This window comes from Strigops habroptila, chromosome 2 (genome assembly GCF_004027225.2).
Source record: "Strigops habroptila isolate Jane chromosome 2, bStrHab1.2.pri, whole genome shotgun sequence".
Lineage (NCBI taxonomy): Eukaryota > Metazoa > Chordata > Aves > Psittaciformes > Psittacidae > Strigops > Strigops habroptila.
The window spans coordinates 6243965-6257643 of record NC_044278.2 but is presented as its reverse complement, the minus strand read 5'-3'; positions in this window follow the sequence as shown (position 1 = coordinate 6257643).

The window sequence follows — 13679 nt, the reverse complement described above, 5'->3', positions numbered from 1 at the left end:
CCCAGAGCGATAACACCAAGTTAGTTCTAATAAGTGATTTACATGTTAATTGACTAGTTTTATAGCAGTATCAAATGGAAAGAGGTATTACTTTTCCCAAATATTCCTCAAAAAATTAATGATCCAAAAAAGAAAAATGTAAAACAGGTAATCACTTGTTAACTGATCTGCTACCAGTGCTGTATGAAACATTGAGCAATACATCTGCTACAGAACCTTGAGAATGTATTTGTTGGTTAAGCTGTACCTTGGGATAAGCTGCAAAGATGAACACCCAAATATTTATTACAGGAACACAAAGTGTTGACAGCTCATTAGTGAGATAAATATACATTCACTGTGAACTTGGAGCTACCTGCACACACTTCAAGATCTGTGAATATGACAAAGACCCCACCAGCTAATCCACCACAGTGCCTGCTGTGGAAAGCTTTGTTCTTGCAAAGAGAAAAACAATACATAGTGTGAACTATAATTTCCTTCAACTAAAAAAAATAAAAATAAAAAAATAAAAAGCTTTGATGAGGACAGGCATGAATGCGCTCTGAGACTGCAAATCATCATTTTCTGAGGGTTGTCTAAGTAGATTTTTTTTGTCCTTTGTTTTCCTGAACTCCTTAAATGTCATTAAAACCCATTTTGCACACTGGCATGCATAAGCTTTACTTTTCACTTCTCAAGGCTCAGGCCATTTTCATCTCTGTAAAATGGTAGAAAAGCATAAAGAGTATCCTAGGAAGTAACATGCAAACGTTCACGCTGTATGTTTCAGCATCAATCTCTGGCATGCTTTTAAAGCACACTGCCTCTTCACAAATACAATAGGATCTGAACATGGGGTGGTAAAAACGGAAGAAAAGGAGGAAAGAAATACTGAGTGGTTTGAGTGCACATCCAATGGGTTATTTTTTCTGTGTTTGGCAAACAGAAATTGCAGAAGGCTTTTATGACTTTTAGCCTCTGCATTATACCTTTATTGAGTGACTGTGCAGAAGACATTTTGTTCAGGGAATGGTATCTGAACAAACAAAAGGCATGCAGCCTGAGAATGCTCTAGAATTTCAAAGAGGTTGAAGAAATTAAAAAGGTAAAGACCCTATACGATCAACCAACTCAGCCACTCTACATCTTTTGAACATACCAAACTAGAGCACATTAATCAACCAGGGAACAGGTGAAGATGATAACTTGGATAAATTTCCAGCCAGAATTGATGGCTGTGGAGGAATCTAGTTTTATGGCCTATATTAGCAATAGTAAATGATTTCAGCGTTCAGGGAAATACAATAGAATTTAGTGGTCTATCATTAACTTCATTTTCAACTAAATTCTATCCCCATTTACAGTCTGAGTTGGAATACAGAAAAAGGCTGCCAGATGCTGGACCTGATTTAAAGCAAATACAATACAGAAGCAGCATTCATAGGGAAAATACTTTTCATATCAGTCTTCAGATGTAACTGATCAGAAGGAGGGGAAATGACACAGAAATTATTGTGATCACCCAAAAAACTGGGAGGAGGAATAAACTGTCTTGAGTTGCACTAGTGTAAATGGTGCGTGAAAAAAGAACCATGTTGTCGTTACACAGCTGGTAACAGTTACCTGATCTTGGCATACACGTATCACAGCAGAAATCAGCAATAGCAGAAATCAGCAACATGAAAAAGGACATGGGAAAAACAGAAGTTCAGGTTAGATACAAGGAAGAAGTTCTTTGCTGTGAGGGTGGTGAGGCGCTGGCACAGGTTGCCTGAAGAAGTGGAAAATACTCCATCCCTGGCAGTGTTCAAGGCCAGGTTGGGCAGTCTTGGGTGACATGGTCTAGAGTGTGAGGTGTTCGTGCCCATGGCAGGGGGGTTGGAACTAGATGATCTTAAGGTCCTTTCCAACCCAAACTGTTCTATGATAAAAAAAAAGTGAATATTTTCATAGTTGTTTGTTTGTTTGTTTGTTTGTTTTACCTTTGTGAGGCCCAAGGACAAGAAACAAATATTCAGAGTGAAGAATATTAAGAACCTAGTTTTTTAGTTATCAGATTTGGACTAATTCATAGGGCCACTGAAGCCCTTAGCCATTATCTAAAGATACAGTTGGGAAGAAATCCATTTGACCTGAGGACCTTCTTTGTAGTTTGCCTTTGCTTTTGGAAGCAGAAGTCACCAGACTCTTGGGGAGGCTTCAGTTCAAAACATGCAGCATAGCTGTAAGTCCCAATTACATAGGGAATGGGGAGAGGAAAGATGTCACAACAAGAGCCTGAAAATTATTTCAGTGAGACTTCAATGCATATTTAACTGCATTTCTATTAAAGAGCAATTTCAGAGATTGAGGCTAGATTTTTAGCTCTCCATTGACAGAAACTTCTCCTTTTCTTCGACAATTACCTCTGTACTAAAGTTTCACTTTTACTCCTTCCTTCAATGACACTGGTGAATATGAACAAGCTATATATACTCCTGATATCCACAGCTACCTCTGCCATCAGCTGCAGGCTGTTTTTCAATTTTGTTTTTCTCTCCTGTTTTATATTCTTTTGGTCTTTTTCCATTATGTTGAGTAATGTGTAGGCCAGAAAGATGCATGTCATATGATGAGACTTGTACCCTGTATTTGGTAGTTCTTTATTAATACTTTTATGTCATTATATGATCTTTTTTTTCTCCTTTTCAGACTTTTACATAAAGCCCCCCAAATTGCTTGTTGCTACTAAAGCTCAGCTTACTTTGAAAATAAGAGTAAAATCTATAGAGACTTTGACAAAACACGTACTTTGCTGGCATGTGTTGATACATGTATGTTTCACTCTGCAATTTAGAGAAAATGAGTTATCCAGAATCTTGGATAGCCGGTACAATTAGCTGTTGTTCAGGATGTATCATACACGCACTGTAGAATATGAGCTCCTGTTTTATCTTACTACACCTTTTAAAATCTTTAACTGATGAACGAAAAACGTCTCCAGTTCTTCTTTTATTTTCTTCATAACATTAATTGGGAAATGGCCAATTAAATCTGCCTCTCTAACTGTCTGTGGGAAAATATTTTCATCTTATCCATCTTGACAGATGGAGTACACCAAATCAACACCTGAGTCTTTTCAAAACTCTACCAAAGGAAAATGTAAACTCCTTCTACTGTGAGAAACTGAAACCAGAAGAAAAGCAAGCTGAAGATGGATCAGAATTTTTTATTTTTTACTATATTCTTTATTAATACTCCTTGAGGGGAAATATTTTACTAAAGACTGACCCATATAGAAGAGGGGATGATACAAAGAGATAGTAATGAAATTATTTTGCTTCTATGTGTTCAGAAGAGCTGAAGACATCTGGATGAAAGTATTGCTGTGTTAATGTAAGCATAGGGAATCAAAACTGAATGAATATATCAATTGCATTTTCTTTTAACTCAGTGAAGTTACCAAAGATTTAAGATGACATGCTTTAAAAACCTTTTTGATTTTATGTAATTGTTGATACTTTTTTAACTAGTTATCAACACTTACGAGAAGCAAAATAAAGAAGCAAAATCAATTTGCATGAAGAAATCCCTTTTCTTTTCAGAAACTTTCTCTAACTGGTCTTACCATGTAATAGCTGTTTAATATCCGTACCTGAACAGGTCCGTCTGTGCTCAAGGTCTCCAGAGTACCTGCCTACCCCTAATACCAGAGTACTTCCACGGTGACTTAAAGGTACAGATATTTGGTTGTACCATCTTCAAGCCAAATTATGCACAGAAAAAGCAATCAAACCACAACTAAAATGAACAGCAAATGCCTGCATAGTATATGACAAACTCATAAGCTGAAGTTTGTTCAAATACGATGTTTTATCATCATGAACAGCTACCACATCTGCAGAAATGAATGATTCTTGGAAATAAACCACTAATATTTAAAAGGTCAACATTCCTTAAATGCACAGTTCAGCTTTTTCTAATTATTATGTAAGCCACAGTGAAAATTAATTTTCTGATAGAAGTCCAAGAAAAAGCAAGGAGTAGAGCAGTTCTTCATTTGCTATAAGATACTAGAGAACATGTCTGGCTTTTCTAGAAGCAACAGGCTTAGATTAACTCCAAACGTAGCATTGTGGACTAGGTAATCTGTTTCAATTTGGTAATATTCTATGTTCTTTTATTTAGAGTGGATGAGATGTCTGTTGTTCTGTTAAGAATTAACTTTGTAATTGCTTAAAAAAAAATACTTAGCATACCAAGGCCACATGTGTGCCACAGGTGCATTTTAACTGCTTTGTTGTAGATGTCTACAATTAATGACGAAGATTCTGGATGTTTAGCCCACTCTATTAAAAACAAGAAGGGGGGGGGGGTTGGAGCGGAATATTGAGAACTCCATTTGCTAAAGCATCAGACCAACACTTTATGCATTGTAACCTAAGATTTGTATACATATAAAATTGATTAAGTCTGAATAGACAGAGAGAATTAGCAGAGAAAATGAAAGTTAAGTACAGGCAGAGTCTGCTACTTTGGTAATACAGACCATGAAATAATAGTGGTTTTCTGATTCTCATGCTTATTTAAGTGTGTGTAGTTTTGCAGGAGGTGCTCACACTCACATGGCAGTAGTTTATCCCCCCCCTTTTTTTTTTCCAACTTAGAAAAATACTAAAATCAATAGTTAGAAAAAGGCAGGACAAATATTAGACAATTGACTCAACTTTCCAATTCAGACTGTTGTAGTCAACCCATCTAAATAGATATAGAAACCAACTGCCAAACCAAAAATGATTCACTATTTCTTCCTCTTTCACATACTTTCTATAGATATTCTCTGTTTAAATACACACAGAGGATGTCTATTAACAAGCATTTAAGCTCTATCACACAACAGGTCTATGAGAGTATTCTACTGGATATGCATACTGGGAAGAGCTTCTCTGCTTCACATCTAGAGTCTTACCTTTCCCCCAAAAACAACTCTAGAAGAAAAAGCCTTGAACTGTCCAATAACGTAGTGTAGGTATATATAAACATTACTCATTAAACGTCAGAAAAGAGGTGATCTGCTTCTCTGGAAGAGTAAGAAAGGTGAAAATTCCTGTTGAAGGGCAGGCACTCCGAAGAAGAAGAAAAATACTAAGCTGAACAGTCACTTCTCCATCAGACACTCGCAGTTCAACAGAAGGGAAAAACTTTAACTCTCCCATGTTTGTCCTAGTTTATTTTTTTTACCTTTAGTGCTGTTCACTTCTATATTCAGGGAAAAAGTTATAATTCCAGTTGATGTAAGAAAAGATATTTAAGATTAGATGTTCCTTTTGATGCCCTGAGCTCAATTTTCATCTGATAGGCTGACCCTCAAGAAGCAGATCTGTATCATTTTACTGTCTCTTTGTCTGAAGGACTGAACCTAAAAAAAATAAATTCATACACAAACTTCATAAGCAAAATCTAAATATATTTTTTTTCCTAATGTATTACAAACTCTCTTCTTCCAGGCTTCAGTTTTTAATAACTTATCTTTACAAAACGGAGAGAAAGGCTTGCATATACAACCTAATTTGGGGGTTCTCTTGACTTCTATTTATTTGCCTTTGCTACTCTAGTGTCTTCTAAATTACATCTAATATCCCCAAAGGGTGAAAATTTCTATTCATTGTTTAAACACATATTTGATGCTTTTGAATCTATTGAACTTACCTGCTTTATCCTTGAGAATGATGCATATACAAGTGAATGACAAAGCCAGTTTCACAGAAACAAAAACCAAAAGCCATCAGAATCTACGAAAAGGCTTTCATCAGCTTCAGAAGACTAGGTCAGATATTAGGCCATCAACAGAACCAAGAATTACACAATTCAGGCAAGGCAAAAAAGCAAGCAGAAATACACTCACGAACTGAGATTCCATTATGGTATTGCCTTAGATGGAGGAGCATGTAAGAGGAAGAGTGACAGTCTCCTATATCTCTCAACCTCATCAATTTTTTCTTTGCAAAGAGATAGTTGGGTTTATAATAAGGTGAGCATAGACTATGGCTTTTCTGATTAAACAATTGCTCTTTTATGCAATTGTTACAAAAGGTGGTAATGACTAAGGATCAGGATGTACATCCTGGGGGGCTTATTTTGGGATGGAAGAAGGTTGTGGGTTTTTTTTTAAAAGAAATATTTTTTTTTAATCTTTTTTCAAATTAAAATAATCTGCAGGTTTCACGTTATCACAAAAAAAGTCATCAAAGCAGTAAGAGACTGGAGAGCTCAGCCACATTACTGTGTAGAGCTGATCAAAATAGCTTTCAATGATGAAAATATTTTTTATTAAAGAAATCTGAATTAACAGTATAGGCATACCTGGGGAAAGCTGAAAAATATTTTTTAAATTACTTTTTATTTAACATAATATTAATTGTAATATTACTTACCTTAAAATAGACCCCCAAAACTTCAAACATTGTGTAATATAAAAATACATATCTTATACTAGAAAACATTTCTGTGGTTTCAAAGAAATTTTCAGGGCATCATTCTGAAGAAGCTACACATTAGTTTACCTTTCTGAGTTTCACTTTCATCTTAAACTGAAGAACAGAAATTCAAGGTATGTGGCCAGATATAATTATTGCCTTAAGTAGGTCATATGGCTTATAAGGGTCAATGCAAGATTAAAAAATAACCAAGGGTACCACAACAGAACGCAGTACAGTTACATAGAGGTATGGCTCTTTATTATTCTTAAAAAATTCTGGGGAAAATAGAGAGCTATATATAAGTTTTCTCACATATATCTGATATATTCTGTTCATCTCCTTTACAAATTCTTTAAGGTCCATTACATGAGGTCTGTATTAACTGTTTGTTATTACAACAGAAATAACCTAGCAGAAGAATATATTATGACAATAGAAATATCACTCTGTGATTTGTTGCCAAGTGGCAGCTAAAACTTCCTTAACTGGCATATCTGTTTTGAGATATAAATACATTATTGTAGTAGCAGAAGGAAGCACATGATGAACAGTAGAAATATTGAAGGAATCATTCTAAAAGTAAATCTCTATCATCAATCAGTACCTTTTAACTCATCAGTGATCTTACGTCTTTAGTGAATTATCGGTTTTATATACTGACTGGCTTTTGTTGTTACAGGGTTTTAAATTTATGCTACTCAAAGCCTGTACTTATCGCAATAGAATTAGGTTCATGCTTGACATTTTAAATGCCAGGCATGAAAACATAAATAATATGGATTAATATATACCTTATGATCATTTGAACTTCAAACACAGACAGTCATGTCAAAAGCGTATAGCATGGAGCTCCTTATCTGTCATAACACATTGTAATTTACTCTTCCAATTCACTGTGAACATCGTGGGCTTTGTTTGTAAAATATGATCTCAAAAACACAATGCTACAAAACGTGAACAGTAGTTTTGTATGAGTTTTTCAACACACAGTAGTATACACAATGCAGTGATACTTTCTCATATTGAATATATCCTTTGGAGGTTAAAGGAATAATAGGCAAGCTTTACCTTCTTGATAAATATGACAATCATATTTTACATCACTAATTCAGAATGAGGAATATGAACATTAAGATCACTCTCTTCATCACTCCAAAACACTGAAATCAAACCAGACCTGGAAAGAACTCTCTGTAAATCTATTCTTCTCCTTCCCCTCTCTAAAAGCGCAATTACATCAAAACCGGAATAAACTTCTACCCCAAAATGAAAAGAGCATAACACTTTTTTCTGGAGCTGCTGCTTCTCAGCAATCCCTAGGTTTTGCTTCTGTGTCTAGAAAAGTCTTTCCCTTCTGGTCTTAATGATGAAAAGAAGTTTTTGCCCTGCCTGATATTTCTACTTCATGTTTCCAGTAAGTTGAATCTAAACAGGCATTAGAAACGCCGCATGGGCTCATATCATTCTTCCTGAAAAACGTTTAACAAGTAGCTGACTGGAAACAGCCTTGCTGCTTTATCTGCTTTGTATCTTATTTAGTTCCAAAACAGGAAACCATGTCTAATTTTTAGAAGGAAGATTACACTGGTTAACGCTACTGCTGGAGCTGTCTAAAGGTTTTTGGTTTTACAAGTATAAATCTTTATGTTTTTCTGTATACACTAAATGAAGCATTGGCTTGCAGATGGATTTTTAGGTTCTTACTTTGAACAAACCTTTGTGCATAAACATGGCTTCTTTTCGCCCACTTGAAGAACAGCTAAAGTCATACACAAAAATGTCTGTTCTTTAAATTGTGAGGTGTATTTGAGTATTCAAAACAACAGTCAGACCAGCTGTGTACCAAGAAATCTTCTAAAAGTGTAAAACTATGTTAAGGGTGAAGTTAGGTACAGCAGAGGAAAAAGCAGTTAAAACAAACTTACCAACTGTCTCAATTGTTCTTTTTCTATTTGTCACCCTCTTAACTACTAGTGGAGCCTAATACACAGTGTAGAAGACTGAGCAGGTAGCACCAGCTCATTCTTGCAGCTGCTTTTCAGCTGAAAAATCCTAAAATTTTTTTAGAGTTATCAGAAAATCCTAAGAAAGCCCAGAGGAGATGGAGGATCATGTCCTTGAATCAAGGGCTCTCATCTGCACAGATACTTGTGCCAGGACAAGAGCTTTCAGATTTTGAAACCTATTAAAACCTTAATGACTAAAGATTACATGAGCTGCCAGTCCCACTTTGTCATTTTTCTGTTCTGGAAAACTCTACAAAAGGTGCTACTTTGGCTCCTCCTTAGCTTACAACATCTTTTAAATTCTGTGCTCTTCCTTTGCATTCTTACTACTAAATCAAAATACTGCAAAAATACGAATCATTTTGATTTTCCATTCATCTGCACATTCTGAATGCTCAAGCCTCACGTCTGGATCTTTCTAAATTCATAAGGACTAGAAAAGGTGTTGGATTAAGAATGAAAATAGTCAGGGACAGAAGGAGGAAATCTACCTATACCATTACCACCAAGCAGTCACTTCATTTCTGTTTGAAAATAGGACTGCTTGATACAGATTTTACAGAGGATGAAGCTAAAAATCTCACCAGGGAGAAATTGCTTCAGTGTTTCTTAATAGTAACATATTCAGAAATCAGGAATTCTATGTGAAAAAGAAATACACACTTTCTGCAGGTCCCCTTTTCTGTGGTTACTGCTAGGAAGGGTCCTCTGAGAATAACTTTTTGAATTAGAAGGATGAATGTCCACTTATTAGTAAAACTACAGAATTTTATTATTATTATTATGGCAATACATTCATGCTTGCTGGCAGACATGCATACATGTGTCAGGGCTTTATTAGTCATTCTTTTAAATTTAAAATCCTTTTAAAACGTGTGTGATTAAACTAAAGAAAAAGTGCTTTGTGACAAACTTTGTTCTAAAAGCTTCTAGCAGGGTACTCATTGTTTTGATTCCAATTGAGAAAAATAAGATCCATATTCATACTGCAGAATAAATAAGAAGACATAGCTGAGTGGTTTCTTTTTCCCTCCTTCTGCCATGTACAGATTTTTATGTATCTAAACAATATCACTATTAACCCTGTAACTCCAGCATGAAAAATGTTCAGAGCACTAAGTGACTATGTTAAGCACTAGTCTGCATGCACTGAGTACCACTGGCAAGACTGAACTATTAAAAATTATGAAGGAAGTGGGTGTAATTTGTACATGTACCTCTAAATCCCTAATAAGTGGTCATGAACAGGGATTTAGCTGTTTAAATTACTGCAAATTGCAAATCAAATTTTAATCCATGATTAATTGCATCTTAAATATTACATCTGCAAGCCCATAGGTATAATTTAAATTGGAAATAAATGTTTTCAGCAGTTTGGAACACAGAGTAAGACTCGGTATTCAGTGCTCTAAGCATCTAGTCTAGCCAGGTCCTGTGGAGAGTAACCATTTAAAATCAGCTTAAATAATTAGGGAAGCAGTTATATGTATGCCATACCTGGAAAGACTTCTAATGCTAACAGTGGAGTTTTTAAGAGGGTTAAATCATTAATATGTACAGAAAAGTATACACTTAGATAATAGTTCATCAGTAAAGCTAAACCAAGGCAAAAATACCTCATGATTTAACCTTCATTTGCAAAGGTTCAAACAATGACAAATGATCGGCTAAGCATCATGCTTCCTCAGAATGGCAAGATTATAGCAGGATTATGCCATGAATTTGAGCACCTCAGGTTCTGGGGTGCAGTGCAACACAGTCTCTGCTGACCTATACTCCACATAATTAGGACCAATAACGACTACAGGATTTGGGATGGAACTCAATCTTTTTATTTTCATTGGACCTCAATACAGAGTTCCTAAGAACTTCCACATGAAGAACACAGGAAAGTTCTGAGGTTCACTGACTGGGCGAATCAGTAAGACACATGCCACATATCTGGAGATCAGTAACACTGTATTGGACCAGTAGCACTATATATCGTTAATGAATCTCAGTATACACACACATACAGTGTGTGTATGTATAAATATGCTATACATACTACATATATATATGCTAACATGTACTGTGTATACGTTGTGCCACTATATTTCATACACATATATACATATAGATTATACACATACGTGCACAGTGCCTCCCCTTGAACACTTTATGCACTACATGTACACAGAACATACTGATTATCAGTTCAGCACAATTCAGTAACATCTACATGAATAAGGAAATGCTGCAGACTGTGCTACAAGCAGAGCCACAAAGCCATGACTTTCAAACTTTTAAGAAAAAGAGTTTGACAACACAATTAGAAGGGTCCTAAGAGAATTATAAGAAAGGTCTTGCAAGTGTGCAAGTGTAGCCTGGCAAACACAGGTTTGCAGTTCAAGAAAGGAATATGGATTAGAATATTCAGTAGATGCTCAGATTCAAGAGCAATGGAGTGCAGCTACAGAACTGGGAAGGAAATGTTCCTAGGGGTTTTGTGTTGGATTAGCCCTAACACTGGAGAGGTAGGTCACCAACATGAAAGTTATTTGAGCATGGGAGAGCAAAACTACCATTAACGATGAAGATGCCCTGGGACTCCATGTAGTCCATGACTGGCAAGCTGATTTTAGTTTAGAAATAAGCTTTGGAACACAAATAATAAGGCAGCAGCATTTTTAGAATAAGAAAATGCCTTTGGTCAGTTTAGACAGATCATCTGTCTATTTAATGCTTTATTAAAAACTTTATCCTCTTCAAGTCCTTACTGCCAATTAGTGTCAATTAACATGAATTTAATCAGCCTTCTTCTGCTCTCAGTACAATGCCGTAAAAGCAATGTAATTCTAGTAATTTCAATGTGATTTATACTAGCATAAATGAGACAAGAATGAGCCTTAATAGGTGCACATTTAAGCGTATGTTCTTAAACCACAGTTTATAATGTGCCCCAACACAGGTAACAAAATTCCTTTGGGGCACATTTGTGATCATCAGCTAGTCTTTTACTCTAAGTTAGTCCAAATGATTAGCTTTTCCCAAAAAGCCTTGCAGGCAACTCTAAAGAGGATAATATGTTACAGCAGCTTTAATTATGAGTAAACTAAATATAGAATTGCATTAGTAATTCTGAAAATAACTTAATTTGGTTAAAGTATCCAATCATGTCTCATAAAATAAAAGAAAAAATAAATCAGTAGGGATATGACAATAGTGGTGGCAGTATGGCAAGGGTCACCCCTGGGACCCTCACTCAAAATAAACCGTGCATGCTCTAGCGGGTTGTAACCCATGTTAATTAGTTCTGGAATATGTATAAGATTTCTGGGAATTATAATGTATATGTATGAAATGAATGCTTATAAGCAAGAAACCTGTAAGAATTGGCATGCATGTTAGGGGGAGCTATCCCCCGTGCATCTGGCGCCGTAAGAAAAAATGCCTGCTTCTTAATGCTGCATTGGTGTTAAGGAGTTTTATTCTCCTGACTTTCAGTGACAACCTGACTGGAGATTTGAAAGATGAGGTGCTTACAAAGTAGATAACCTAGAAATCAAAAATTTTTATGCTGGAGCATTTAAATAAATAGATTAAAAAGTCATTAGAAAACCTTGGGAAATGTCAATAATCTGTTTTTAACACAAATATATTTACTTCAAAAATTTCAAAGTGGGTATAAAGAGAAAAACTTTTTGTTTTAAACAATTCTTTTATCAAATCTCAGTTCAGTTAAAATTCTTCCTTTTATTTTTTATGTAGTCCTCAGCATATCACAATCTCTCTCTGAGTAAATCTTGGTGTTCAGTCCACAAAAAAGAAAAAATGTGACAGGAATGATAGAAACTATTGGAGAAAATATCCAAGGAAATGGAAGTGAAAAGTTATGATAAGACAACAAACTCTGCAAACATTGTAGTCCTGCAGGAAAGGCACTACAATTTTAATTGTTTGGGTTTTTTTTTTTTCACAATGAGAACAATCAGCCATTGGAATAATCTCCGCAGGGAAGTGGTGGATTCCCCAACATTGGACAATTTTAAGATGTGGCTGGCCAGGGTACTGGGCCATCTTGTCTAGACCAGGCTTTTGCCAAGAAAGGTTTGACCAGAGGATCCTTGAGGTCCCTTCCAACCTGGTACTCTACAACTCTGAAATTACAAACTCTAGGTGCCCCATGTAATTGGCAGCCCCTTAAATAGACTACGCAACAGTTACCTGTGTATCCCAGAGATGCTAAGTGCAGGTGCAGTCATTAATATATTTGAAGCATCTGTGTGTTTTGTAAGGATTGTTAGAGAAGTGACACAAGAAAAGTAAGACTATTTCATGTAGTCTTCATACACAGTGCTAATGTAGAATGAGACTGAATACTAAACAAAAATGGTATACGGAAAAAAGTGAATATTACACATCCCACTGTGTGCATATAACCAAAGCAAAGATGCAAGAACAAGTGTCAGGCTTCTAACTTAAAGCTTGACATTCCGGCTTTGGCACTTCTTTATATAATTCTGAAATTATTAACCTCCCAATAAATTAAATCTGATTAAAACAGAGAAATTCTAAAAGGAAAAACTTATCACCTTCCTCTCTATTTTCTGTTAGCAATTTGAAGGCTCAGAGCCTTTCAACCAGGAGACTAGACTATTATTACATTGGTAAATGGCAACAGTCAGGCACACACCAACTGTCGGTAGAGAGGAGACATATGCATTTTCCTACTGAAATTAAGTGTTATTTGTTGCTCAACAGTCAAGATTCAGTAATTCTTGGATTAATCCTAGGCTACAAAGTGAGCTTTAAGTGAGTTTTAAGGCCACCACCTTTCTTTCCTCACATGAAAGATAAATGGGGAGCTGGGGAAGTGAGAAGTCTTAGAATAAATAAAAAAACCCTAGGCTCTTTTCATCAGTCTCCCTTAATAAAATGCATACTAAATTGAAGAAAATGTGATGGAAAGAATCTTGTTTTGATGGCACTACATTTCAGTGGAAAGCAGAAATACTTCAAACAGGGTTTCAGTGAAGTTGTAGTTCAGGAACTTAACACTCCTATTCTTCTTCAGGGACCAGGCTGTCCCTGAGAGATTTCTCTCTAACAGTTAAAGCAGAAAAGTTTCAAAAATAAGTGTACCTTATCCACTGGCAGTACTACTAATCCTATCTATGATCACCAAATTTTACTAAAAGCTCAACTCCCATTTACAAGCATAAATGAAATAGCCAGATGCCCAGAATTACCT